This window comes from Triturus cristatus, chromosome 5_2, assembly GCF_964204655.1.
Source record: "Triturus cristatus chromosome 5_2, aTriCri1.1, whole genome shotgun sequence".
Lineage (NCBI taxonomy): Eukaryota > Metazoa > Chordata > Amphibia > Caudata > Salamandridae > Triturus > Triturus cristatus.
In genome coordinates, this window is record NC_140588.1 from 922,698,255 (window position 1) to 922,712,915 (window position 14,661).

The 14,661-nt window shown below is 41.8% G+C and overlaps 1 protein-coding gene across 5 annotated transcripts in view; it reads left to right on the forward strand.

Annotated features, from left to right (window-relative positions):
* Window positions 1-14,661, forward strand: part of GRIA3 (glutamate ionotropic receptor AMPA type subunit 3) — a 1,128,422-nt gene that overhangs the window by 492,025 nt on the left and 621,736 nt on the right. The gene's annotated exons all lie outside the window — the stretch shown is intronic.

Genomic DNA, 14,661 nt, shown 5'->3' on the forward strand with positions numbered 1-14,661 from the left:
TTCCCAACCCTCCAGCAACTCCTGGTGGTACCTCCACCTGTGGTCCTCAAGGTTATACAGATTTGAGGGGTAAAAAAATGAGAGGGGTAATGGTTGGATGATGCTCGCAAAATCCTCATCAGCAGCACAGGTACAGATATATGCGGCTGTATTCGGATCTCTGAAGGTGACCAGAATACAGTCACCTCTAATGGATTTCTTAGTGTAGCCCACCCACGTTGCCCTCCTAGCCATGGATATATCGCTAGTAGTTCCTCTCGGTAGCGGTCTGTTTACGGAGAGCCAGTTGATTACTTTGTTTTTGAGTGAAGTGGTGGATTCAAATGTGGTGGAATTTAGTTCAGGAACCCCCGCCAGAACTAGAGTGTAGGGTGCTGCTTCTGGGGGGAGGTTTATGGATTTAGGTTTGGGAGTAGTATTAGGTTTCTCTCCAGTAGTAGGAGGATCTCTCTTAGCTTTAGCCGGAGGCTGAATATTATCTTTCAGTGGAAGGGTTGATTTTGGGGTAGCAGTTGCCGTTTGTTGGGTAGGGATAGGGGCCTTGTTTGCAACTAGTGATGCCGGAGCGTTGATTGGTGCAGGTTGTGAAGGTTTGGGATTAGTTTGTGGGGGTTTATTAATTATTGTTGTGGGAGGACCATTGCCTTTGGTGGATTTTGGTCCTGGTCCCTCTCTTGTTGTTTTGGTCCCACTGTTAACAATTTTCCTTGAGTCGGCAAGTTGCACGGTTGCCTTTTCGATGCTAACTAGTCTAGCTTCGATCTTGATAAGTCTTGCCTCAAGGGGGCTCAGCAGAGACCTAACTAGTGTGCCTATATCCTCTAAAGTGATGTCGTCTGAGATAGTGTCTAATGGTGCGTTGCTGCTGAGTTGTGGTAGTGAGGTTGAATTGATCATTCTAGGGGGAGATGGCGGTCCTGATATATTCACAATAGGGTCAGAGGAAGCACCTTTCTCCCTTTTGCCTCTGACTTGCTTGGATTTCGGAGTTTTGGTCCTATGATCTTCTTTATTTTGAAGCCCCTTCTTCTTTTTAGGAATAGCCCCTTCCCTAGTACCCCTATTGCTATCTAAGTTGGTTCCTACAACTTTGGCTGTCTCAATGTTCTCTGTGGTTATAAGCTGGAGAATTTGGGTGTTAGGTAGGGCCATAAGGCTCATGTCCTCAAAGTCACTCGGGACCTCAATAGTGAGCTCGGGGTTGGTGGGATTAGTGACTGGGAGTGGACATGTTGCCTGGTCTGTAATATGGCTGTTTGGAAGACCAGATCTGTTTTCTGGGGTTCTAGCTTGGGCCATAGGGCCCATTGAAGACCTCCTTACCCAGTCTATTTCTTGTGAGATTCTGCGCTCCAGAACCTCGATTTCCTCAATCAAAAGGGAGCCAGCTTTAGCAAAATAAGTGTCAATAGGGCCTTTAACAGCCCCGGCTGCAGCTAGTGAAGAAGTTTTGCTCCTGGTTTCCCGTGTACACATTTTACTAATGGTTCAAAGACCTTTGGATACAGGCAAAGAGGGGGGGCCCGGACCGGACTCTCACGTACTCGAACGGCCTCAAACGGCCTGCTCTTTGCCCGGTCTTCGCCCCGTGCTCCGTCCCGCACGCGTCCCGCGTCGCGGTGGTGCTGAGGCCAATGAAGTACAAGAAGGTTGGGGGCGTGGCCGCCGGGGGAAGAGGCAGCAGCTGTGAAGAGCTGGGGCTGCTGGTCCTCGCAGTCCCCCGGTAGGCTCCACGCACTGTGCACTTTTAAGTTAACTCAACCTGGGAGCGCGTTATCCCTCCACCGGCTGTGGAGCCGCTCACACCAGGGAGCAGAGGGTCACAGGGCAGATGAGCGGCACCCGCGAAGCGGGTGTCGCGAAAGGTAGCAGAGTTAGCAGGGCTGGAGGCAACGAAAGTCTGTCTCTCTCCTCACACGCGAAGGGAAAATCCAAAGGCACCCACTCAGCAGACACACCCAGGCGTTGATAAGGCTGAAGGCTGGGGGCGTGGCCGCCGGGGGAAGAGGCAGCAGCTGTGAAGAGCTGGGGCTGCTGGTCCTCGCAGTCCCCCGGTAGGCTCCACGCACTGTGCACTTTTAAGTTAACTCAACCTGGGAGCGCGTTATCCCTCCACCGGCTGTGGAGCCGCTCACACCAGGGAGCAGAGGGTCACAGGGCAGATGAGCGGCACCCGCGAAGCGGGTGTCGCGAAAGGTAGCAGAGTTAGCAGGGCTGGAGGCAACGAAGGTCTGTCTCTCTCCTCACACGCGAAGGGAAAATCCAAAGGCACCCACTCAGCAGACACACCCAGGCGTTGATAAGGCTGAAGGCTGGGGGCGTGGCCGCCGGGGGAAGAGGCAGCAGCTGTGAAGAGCTGGGGCTGCTGGTCCTCGCAGTCCCCCGGTAGGCTCCACGCACTGTGCACTTTTAAGTTAACTCAACCTGGGAGCGCGTTATCCCTCCACCGGCTGTGGAGCCGCTCACACCAGGGAGCAGAGGGTCACAGGGCAGATGAGCGGCACCCGCGAAGCGGGTGTCGCGAAAGGTAGCAGAGTTAGCAGGGCTGGAGGCAACGAAAGTCTGTCTCTCTCCTCACACGCGAAGGGAAAATCCAAAGGCAATTGGTTTCGCCTATGCAACATCTATTGGCTTTGTTTTTTAGACATGTTGCACAGCAGTGCGGGCTGCTGTGCAATATTGCTTAAAGTAAAGAAAAAAGTACTGTAACATGGCCAGAGTTGACCATGTTTCAACACTTTCTTTTCTTTACTCTAAGCAACATGTCTTAAAGTAAAGAAAAAAGCATCATATCATTTTTTATCTTTACTTTAAGGGTGGGGGGCAAGAAAGAGAGATGTGGGGAAGGAGAGAGGGAGCAGCATCATAAAGAAGGGCGGGGAAAATGTGGAGGTCAAGCAATACAAGAGATGTGGGGGGAGGAAGAGGGAGGGAGCAGCAACATATTGGAGGGTGGAACAGTATGCGGGGGCAAGCAACATGAGGTGGATGTAGGGGAGGAGGGAAGTGTGGGGGGAGGAGGGAGGGGGAAGCAACACAAGGGAGAGCAGTGGTGGTGGGGGACAAAAGCACAGACGGTGGGAGGAGGGAGGGACTGGAGACACAGGGACTTCTATAGAGTGACTCCTATAGAGTAATTGTAAAAAAGTGAAAAAATACCTGCAGGCACGAGTGACCAGTGGAAGGAAACTGGTATCAGACAGGAAGCTGTACCAGGTCCATGCTCCATGGAAGAAACAACACAGAAGCCCTAAGAGGAAGTAGGAAGGAGCAGGAGGCGCTGACCAATCAGAAGCAAGGAAACAAGATTTGATGTGGAAGCCAACCAATGGTAGGTAACGGCACATAATTGGGCGAACATTAACCCCATTTTAAGATTTACTCAAAGAAAACTTTAACAATTAAAAAAGTAAGAATTCACGAAATGCTGAGGGTCAATCCCAAACATGGTGGGGTATGTTTATGTAATGCCTGGGGGGCAGATGGTCCATTGTGACTTCTAAAATCTTGGTTACGTTGACAGTGCAAAGAAACAAAGAAACTGTTGGCAAAAAAAAGTTTTGTTTAACACTGGATAAGGGTGCCTGAAATGTGCCAACAACCATCTTTTGGATGAAAAAGCATTTCGACAATGAAGCATAAAGTGAGTAAGTTAAAGGAAAGAAAAGCATTTATAAATCATCCGCAAAACTGGGAATTAAAGCCAAAGAAGGAAGAGAATTTGAAGAATACACACAATGTTGAAATAGATCTAATATAATCAAACCACTCTAAAAGACTGCCAATAATTGTAAATCAGAGCATAAAAAGCAGAGTGATGAATAAATAAGGGTGAGGCTGACTGAGGAGGAGTGAAGCAAAAGGAGTAATTCATGAGAATGAAGAAAGAAAGATAACTCTACGTCTAAGAATTACAGACAGATACAGCAGAAGAGTTAGTGCGACAGTTTGATGCAAAAAAAGGTCAAGAAATGTACATTTCAATATATGCATTACAGCAGCGGATTTAAACATCTGAATAGGAACAAAACTGCGGGACTGACACAGGCCATTGTCAGATCAGGAAGAAGTTACAGAAGAAGAAAACAAGAAGATGTAACTTTGGAGATTTGCACTAAAATGACAGCCAACGATCTCAAATGACCCGCAAATTATGGGCATGAGTAACAGGAGTAGGAGTAGAACCCATATTAGGTGGGCAGCAGAATTCATGCAGGAAGGCGCCTATCTAAACATTACAATGTCCATTGTATTGAAGTTAACATTTAGTTGGTTGTTGCCCATCTGATGTCAAAATAAGCTATACAATTTTGAATACATACAAATGGCGACTGAGACGGAGGAAAAGCCATGAGGTCCAGGTGGCTTCTCCCATGTGCACAGCAGGTTCACCCATCCACTATGTTTAACCCCCTCACCACAACTACAGGGCGAAATCTTGTGTCTCTACGTGTAACTATGGCCTAGCTTGGTAGAGGAGTAGGTTTTCAATGAACATCTTTTAATTTACCAATGAACCATCACTCTTTTAAATTGTATGCCACTCTTTGCACCCTCAACTCGAAATAGTTTCCCCATACATTTTCCCACCAGTTTCAACCTAGGGATGAGTCTTCTTTGGCATCCTTGTGAAACAAAGCAAATGGCTATGGTCTAAATGGATTCTCCTTACCTTAGGCACTGGTCTTAAATTGGCCTTGTTATTGAAACCTTAATGAGCCAACAGGCTGATACTGCAAGTCTTGAGTGTTTCGTATACTACGGCAAATTATGAAGTATATGCCATAGTATGGACAATGTGGTATAAAATAGAGGTCTAAGGAAGCTTACAGTAGGGTAAATTAGACCATCATAGAGTCCAATCAGAACAGGGCAGCAGGAACCAGTGGTGCTGAAACAATTTTCAGAATGGGGGTGCTGCCATCAATGTTATGTCACAGAACTCTTAGGCATTTGTCAAAAACCCAAGCATCACACAAAGACCAAGTGGGGAACAACCTTTACAACGCAACTTTTACAACGCACTACACTTACAACGCATTTTTTACAACGCAACATCTACTACAACGCATTCCATTACATAGCATGACACTACAACGCATTTTTAAAAACTACCTTTACAACGCATTCCATTACATCGCATACTACCTTTACAACGCATACCATTACAACGCATAATATTACACTACACTATCCAACACTTACCCTACTGTTGCACCCCCTGGAGTTAGAATAGTAATTTTTACCCTTATACTATCCAACACTTACCCTACTGTTGTACCCCCTGGAGTTAGAATAGTAATTTTTACCCCTATACTATCCAACACTTACCCTACTGTTGCACCCCCTGGAGTTAGAATAGTAATTTTTACCCCTATACTATCCAACACTTACCCTACTGTTGCACCCCCTGGAGTTAGAATCGTAATTTTTACCCCTATACTATCCAACACTTTCCCTACTGTTGCACCCCCTGGAGTTAGAATAGTAATTTTTACCCCTATACTATCCAACACTTACCCTACTGTTGCACCCCCTGGAGTTAGAATAGTAATTTTTACCCCTATACTATCCAACACTTACCCTACTGTTGCACCCCCTGGAGTTAGAATAGTAATTTTTACCCCTATACTATCCAACACTTTCCCTACTGTTGCACCCCCTGGAGTTAGAATAGTAATTGTTACCCCTATACTATCCAACACTTACCCTACTGTTGCACCCCCTGGAGTTAGAATAGCAATTTTTACCCCTATACTATCCAACACTTACCCTACTGTTGCACCCTCTGTAGTTAGAATAGTAATTTTTACCCCTATACTATCCAACACTTACCCTACTGTTGCACCCCCTGGAGTTAGAATAGTAATTTTTACCCCTATACTATCCAACACTTACCCTACTGTTGCACCCCCTGGAGTTAGAATAGTAATTTTTACCCCTATACTATCCAATACTTACTTTAAATGCAATTTAATATTATGCGTTGTAATTGTATGCGTTGTAAAGGTGGTATGCGATGTAATGGAATGCGTTGTAAAGGTACTTTTTAAAAATGCGTTGTAGTGTCATGCTATGTAATGGAATGCGTTGTAGTGGATGTTGCGTTGTAAAAAATGCGTTGTAAGTGCATGCGTTGTAAAAGTGTGCGTTGTAACGACATACATCCAGACCAAGTACAGCAAATGAGCCACACCCATTCGGCAAGAGAGTGGTAAGGTTGTGGTATGTATCTGGTGGTGTATTTAGGAGCACACTATTACAAATATATATATATCACTAAAGCATGATTCTATAGCGCACTGCCATTTACGTACCTCACATTTTCCATTGAAATGACCATTGCATTTGCAAAGACATACAGTTTTACTGATAAAACTATATAGTGCACAAATAATAATGTATTGAAATCAGGTTTTAGCGAATATTTCTCATTTGTGCATAAACAAGTAAAGTGACTTAACTTGTTTTGATCCTAATAATATCTTTGTTTACATCATACTTCTGAATTACAACAGCAAGCGAGTCGTGTGCTTTCCTAGCTGGTTATATGTTTTGTAATATTTGTACAATTCATTTATAGGTATTTGCATTTTATGTGTATTAGAAAAAAGACACCTTGCAGCATTTCCTTTCACACCAGCAAGATTGTCACATACTTCATCGTACAACAACATGAAAGTAAACACCAATTTCCATGTTAAAAGAATGAACGGAAATGTATCCGAAGACGTAGCCTGACATATGACCTCTATCTTTGAACTTATCTTTGAAAGGCATCTCTATCATTCATTCACCTTCTGAATTCCAGCATAATTAATTTGGGGGTGCTGCAGCAGCTACGGCAGTAACAGGCCCTTTGCTTTGATATACACTAAGGGCCTCATTCACAAAGGTAAAGTAAACTTGTGTGTAAGTTTACGATTGTTTGCTATTCACTAAAGGATTTACAAGTGTGAAAGTCACCTCACATAAAAAGATAGGACAATCCTATTTGCTGTGGAAATTTTATTTCTACCACAGATTCCTGCCTTACTGGCAAATTTTGACTTCCAAATAAGGATGAAGGTGAACAACAAGGCCTTGCTCAATAACTAGTTGGCTGCAGACGGCACCTTAGATGCACAACACTATTACTCATAAGATTCAATGTGTATTCTAATGTTTATCTGTGGACACACCTTTTAATAATGCTATATTCTTCTTAACGAAAGAGATTTAGGAATTTTACCATATTTATTTATTGACATTAATTTTGTTTTGGTGATTATGTAAGTATAGCAAATGCCCTTTTCTATGAGGAAAAATCCTTTCTGTTTGAGCCAAGCTAAAAAGAATGAACTCAAAATTCCTCATAAAACTTGATTTTTCCTTTTAGATATTAGATTGAATGTGCAGGAGTTTGTCGCTGCTCATATAAAGACTAAGTGCCTCATTTAGATTTTGGTGAACCGGATAAACTTTCATAAAAGTGGTATATATCCCATTCTCCATATTGCCAGTGAGTTATAGTGTAGAGAACTTGTCATACGGTGGACCACATATCCGACACATTAGTGATGGAGTATCCCATTTGCCAACCTCTAAATGATGTTCTAATACATTAGTCTCCCACAGTTAAACAATCTAGTTTCTTACACATAGAATGCACATAGGTCAATATGTGTTGTCATCAGTGATGCCCTGTCTAAAGGCAAAGGTTCTACAGACATTTTGAAAACATACTGAAGTGAACAGTATAGGAAAAGAACATTTATTAGCTTAAGCGTTACACAAGCAGCCGTGGACCTTATGAATAATGGAAGGCTTTCCAAAAGTTTGCATTCTTAGATAAATCAGTTAGACCAGTCTCACACAGGGGTTTGGATTGTTTGACCCCAGCCATTACCTTACATGAAAAACATAATTCAAATATGTGGGAGGGCAGTGTCAAAGCTGCCCTGGCATGGTCATCCCCTCTCCAATCCATTGACAAACAAATGTGTATCCCAGGAAGGGCCTTCAGATACAACTTGGCTTCATCAAGACTTTGATCAAAAACTATGCTGGAATGTCACAATTGCGTACCAAAAAAATGTATTTTGAAATTCCTCACAATTTCTATAAGGCACATATAGCAATTTGATTTAAAAAAAAAAAGATTATGACAACTGATATCTCCACCATTCTAAACACAGGGGAGAGTCAGGCAGGAAATCCAATGTGAGATATGTGGTGAGAGCAAAAATGGAACAAGTACGGCATGATAAGGGAACTGGACTGTCATGGGAATGAGAGCCCGCTGGGCGGTCTAATGGTTGCAGCCACCAGAGGCCCTGCAGCTGCTGCTTTATGGTGATAGGCTAGGGTTGTTTTGCTCCTGAATGTCAAAACATTCCTTTTTTAGGTCCAACAATACTGTGTTTATCACTAGAGATGTTTCAAAGGATCTGTGTTGCGTCAACATGCCACCTGATGTTGAATAAACACATATCCATTTTTACTTTCTCTTTTTACCAGTCACTGTGTAGACAGGTAGAGAAAATAATAAATGTACCGCCCACGATAAGAGGGCAAAGAGCAGGCAAACACAGACAGTTTGGAAGTGTTTTTCTTAATCAAAAGAACCGGTAAATGTCAGTCAGAATGTCGCCATTCTCTGTTTATGGAAGAAATGCATGCTGCACTCAACTACTGAAGCAAGCTGACAGCAGCTGCTGGTGGCAGGCAGCTATGAAAATGAGGTCTAGTCAGAGAATAAAAATAAGCAGCTCCGCTGAAATTAATGAAAAGTGGTTCTGTGCTTTAATGGTGCCTTCTCAACTGGAGGGTCACCTTAGAATCGTGTGACCTATTCTTGCAGCAGTGGGAAGCAGCAGGACAGGCAGTCCTGCTGTTCTTCTGTATACTGTTAGTTGCCAGGAAAATCAGCATCAAAGAGTTCCACTGCCAGTAAGAGAGAATGTGTTTCTGTTTGAGCCACTATTTTTATCCTGCCTAAAGTTAGATTTAATTGCTTTGGGCAGCACAATCTATGCCTCAGGTTCAAATGTAAGAAGCGAGCTTCCTGGCACTCAGCAAATAAAATGAACGATCTCAGTTTGGAGCATTTATGGATTTACATGTTGGAGACTCTGAGTTCAAATATGGAGAAACTAGTGCAATCCTACTCTATTACACCTGTAGACATACCAGGATTAAGGATTGCTTGGGGCAATGTTATTCACAAGAGGTTCAACATTGTCCTTTTCTGTTTAATTGAACATTAATTGGAATGTCTTGGTCATGAAAAAAAACTCAACCTGCATTTAAAAACATCCTTTAGTGTATGACTCTATGCGAAGAGTTCAATAAATAAGACAAACATATGGTTTTAGTTACTGTTTACTTTCCAAATTGTAAACAACTGCCCATTTCTATTGAAATTCATATTATTTCGAGTAATTGGTTTGAATTAACTCTTGAATATAATGTTTTCTTTAATTTACATTACCCTAACCTGTAACCATAAATGAAAGCCAAAACCAAACCTAAGTTACACACTTAATGTAACCATAACTTTCATCCGCACCCCGACCTTAAAAATAACTCTATTTCTAATCCACACTTTAATCCTAGATTTATCCCTCAAAATAAATCTAACTCTCATCCCCTCCATAACCTCAAACCTTACCTTACCTGTTGCCCTAACTATAGAACCTACCCTTGGATTAAAATATTGTGGTCAAATTATCTGCCTGCCATTAAATTCCACAATATCAACTACCTCTAAAACGTCAAGATGTGCGGATCAAATAGTAAATCTATACTATATGTATTACCTTGATGATATAATTGTAGCCAATGTTATGGACTCAATATTGCTGCAGGTCGATATTGTTGCAGTCAATATTGTGAGATGCAACCAACTAACAATATCTGCTTATCTTTTTCAAGCTTACCCCTGTATAATTCATTATTTTGCAGTCTAAAGAGTTGGAATTAAATATACTTCAAATTAAATTATTCAGACTAGTCACTAGTTACCTTACTCTACCATTGAAAAGAAATCCAAAAAGATAATTCATTGTTTTGGGCAGAGATGATAGCAACACTCATACCAGATTGCAAAATATGTAGTGATTACTTCTCAGAAGCTTGTTGGAGGTAGGATGGCACCTAGTTGCGTTGGAGATGAGTGATAGTTGGCATCTGCCTGTAGGCATTTTTTGTTAGTTTTAGTTTTTCTTACTTTTATTGCAACGAATCTTATGTGTATTTGGGAAACAGCAATATCTTAATACAGAGTGCATAGAAAAATAATGAAACACATTTATCATCCTTATAGTGATAAAGCTATAATATTACACAAAGTATCTTTATTAATGAAGCTTTAGATCTGAAATGAGTGAGATTATGTTACCCTTACACTGTGATAAACCACACAGCCAACAATAATAATCAAGCCTGGTATGTGAACATTCATCCCTATATTTTCATTGAATTGAGCCTAGCCAACTTTATTATTAATTCATAACCTATGTATTTAACAGAGATTGTTGTACATTAACATTCGTGAACTCAATTTTTTCTGATAGGTTTTAACCAAAATTGGATCCGTTGTTTTCTCTCAACTCAATTGAAATTGTCCCATTTTTTTTTTATGTGTCATTCATATGTTGACCGTTTAATAGTGCAAAGGTGCTGTAGAGATTTGAAATGTATAATTACAACCACGTTCTAGTTTACAGAGCGTGAGACCATTGCTGTTTGTATTAAAAAAACATTTTATGAGTTGGAACAGAAGTCTTTGAATACATATGATTATCTTCTTAATGGTATTGCACGTATAAGGTACAGATAACCTTTGAAACATTTTAAGTACATACCCATACTCCTCTTAAGAGACCTCTAAAGGGTCGTGGGCACTATAGAAATGTTGTCAATCAGCCAGAGATATCGCAGTTGGTCGTCAGTCACTCAGTAATTGTATACACATTAAAATATGGCTTTTGCTGTTAGTTTAAGGATTGGCAGTGTTTATTTTTTTAACAAAAATAAATTTGTGATTAGTTGCAGTTAAATATGTTAGAATAAATTATTTCTGCATCCATTAAAAATACAGTATGTTATTTATGATTACAGCTTTCACCGTATGGGTGGAGGTGTAGGTTAAGAATTGGCATGACACTTCGAAGTTATAAGGGTATTACACCAGAGAACCAAGAATTGTAATTCCGAGCACAACCACGCCAGCATAAAGGAGAACCTAATTCAGCTACGCAAAGGTGTTGCTTTGAATTGTTTTGTAAGTGACACACAGGCTGCCAATGAGGGATCTTTTTCAAGATTGCATTCCAAAGATCATCTGCATTTTCAAGTTTGCTGCAGCTCACTTCATTACTATATTCTGTTTAATTACTCTGATACTTTTTTCACTGTCAACTTTTAATTAAACACATATTGATTATTCCTGCACCTGTTTCCACCCACTATTAAAATTATGTGTCTAATTAGTTGAATGAAAGATTTATTTGCTTCAATTTTGCAATGAATATTATCATGACAAGCAGCAGGAGCCATCACTAGCATTTTAACTAAAACTCAATTGAATGATTGTGCACATTTTCAACATGATCTTATAGGGCCTGATTCACAAACTGCACTTTGTAGTACGTTTTAATACAAATTGCAATTCACAAAAATGCATCAAGATTTACATTTCAGTATTACCTATACTTATGTGTGTAGAGTTCCCTGCCCCAACTGCGGGGTCTCTGCACGCCAAAATATAGGTTTGAGTATTAAAAGTTGGACGAGCACAGGGGAATGGCTTGAAGAAGGGGCAGATTTACTACAAAAGGGGATGGGATTAGAGAGGAGTAAGAGGGGTTGAGGGAGGGTGAGGGACGGATGTATGGAGGGCTCTTACTCACCCACACAAGATTAAGCCAATTTCTATACTTAATGGGTGGACTTACACTTTTGAGTTAACACTCTGAGTTTGTGATTACCGAAAGTAGTAAACTTACTCCAACATGTAAACTCGCTTAAAAGTGTAAGTTAACATTTTGAATCAGGCCTGTTGTATTTAATAAATGAATGCACAATTATTATGTCATGGATAGGTGATACTATCAGATACTGTTCCTCTTCTCAAGGAGAATCGGTGCAAGGGAGGAAATGGTCTCCAGCCAAATGCACTCAGCAATGCCATACTCTAATGTACTACGATGCTTATTCTTTGTAAATCATCTAGACAAAATATTTTAATAATTTCACAATAAATTATTTGTTTTATATTATTTTGGGTGCATCAAATTCATACATTTAAGTTTTTGGTAGAAAAAAAATCATCTTGTGATTTGTATAGATTATAAAACAAAAAAGGGCTACATATAGAAATCTACACAAATGTATTTTTTGCATGTATATTCATACTACCCTATAAATAAGAATGTCTGCTACATAAAGGTTGGGGAAAACCCTTCTCCCAACCATGATTATCTTGATATTTATGTCTAGCCATTTGTATCATGGCTACCTCATTAACTTTTAACGTAGTTTAATCTGCTAAGTGCCCTGTGGTATGCAAGTCACTAACTTCAAAGGCAGGGATGGTTAACAGAGACTTTCATTATTCTGTGGTTGATAAAAATGACTGCCTTTGAGTTACATAATGATAGCAACTATTATTTATGCTTCTAAAGAGCATGGGGTTTGTGTTGTGGGGCATAGATACAAAAGGATAGCTATTTTAGCATAGGGTAACTTACAAAAATATGTCATCGGGTTTACTTATTCAAGGGTAAAGATGTAATGTGTAGAACGTTGGTGCAAGGAGCATGAATTTGCTGGGAGCTGTTTGTGTCCAGTATAGCGATCATCTTTCTCTACTTGTATCATTAGGCAGTGAATGTATTTTTAACTTTTACCATGCTGTAGGCCCATTAAAAGTGTATCATTACTGCTCAAGGCATTTACCTCTCAGATATGTTAAACCCTGTAGATTTGTTTCTTTGTCTGCCCAGGCAATTAGTGTTCTGCATAGAACTGCTGAACATTACATTGCTATTTCCTCCCAGTCAAGCACTGATCCTTAGAAGACACGTGAAGTCAGGGGTAAAAAAATTAAGCTTTGCAGCAATAAAATGTACTTCTCTTGTTGAAGAAATGATGTTAGGACCCTGCCAAAATTTAAAGGAAACTATCAGAAGCCCATGAGTTAGATTTGTGTTGTTTGACCACCTCCTTCAAGATCATTACAGACATGGTTTCCAGTCCCAGACTTTTGTTTTGGCAGCCTATTGCTTTCTAAGGACTTATCGCTCAGTTAGCGGCACTTTATCGCAGCCAAAGTGGCGATAGATTTATCGCCCTATTCACAAGCTGATGCTAACAGCCGATATCGCCAGTTTTCCTGCGATAGCAGCCGTAAAAAACCTCGCCACGGATGACACCAGCAACTAACGCTAATGAGATGCAGAGTAGGCGTTCCTGTGCAAAAAGCCACAATAACACCACTTCGCAATATTCTCAACGACAAGCCAGATCGGCGATAAGATCCCAAAACAGACGATAAGCCACGTTAGCAGCAGGGATTTAACACCTGCTCTTACCTGGTGTTAAGTCAGACGACAACCTGCACCATAAAAGGGAGCCCAGCCCAGAGCCACACCTGAAGAACAACAGATGCCATGGAGCTACTGATCATGCAGATCGGAGCCCCAAGAGGGCCACAACACCCACCGCCACCACACCCAGGACCACCGCCCCCCCCGGTCCTCCCCGACTATCACAGAGGCAGCGCAGACAGTAGACCTTCAGAAAATGCACCAGCTCTGATTTGGCTGCCCCTTATTCCTTTCATGCGGTGTGCCTTTCACTTCTGTGCTTCTACAGTGCTGAGATGTTTCAGACTTGGGTAAATTGGGCTCTTGGTCTAGTTGTGACTCTTGGGCATGGTTTGTCCACAGATGTGTTGTTGACGTCAGGGGTTGTTTGTGCACATGGATGTGTCAGAGTGTGACCTGATCCTTTCCGGATGTGGTCCACACTCAGCCACCTCAGTGTCGTCACATGCACAATCTCATGATGATTGGACTGCAGCCATGCTAATCATCATGTAGTGTCACTTGATTGTCAGTGTAGCTTACAAATACGCATCTTTGCTGGGTTTCGCACGTGTGCATGTGTTGGTGGTGAGATTAGTGATGTGTGGGGTGGGACCCATTTGGGCACATGGTGGACGGGGGCCTACTTGGTGTTTGTATGTGTGCTGCAGTGTGCCACGGGGATCAGGGACATGATCCAGCGTCAATGTGGGTGTGCAGTGTGCTCTACTTAATTGTGCATATGTGCCATTTTGCCCATCTCCCCCTGGCCTTCCAGTCCCTGGTCGGTACTCACCCTGTTGATGTTGTGTAAGGTCATGTTGAGCAGTGTCCAGATTCCCAACTCCTGGCACCGTATCCTGACTGATGACTGTGGCCCATTTTCTCAATGTCATCCAGCTCCTGGTGTGCCGCTGGACCCCCACCTCCACTCTGCGTTCATGTTGGCATCAAGTTTCTTCTTGGTTTTGCCCTTCACATCATTCCAGCACCTCTTGATCTCTTCTATTGTCCTCCTCAACGCTGCAACTGCATTCACATGGTCCAAGATGGTCTGCCATATTTGCGTCTTTGTTGCCAATGACACGTT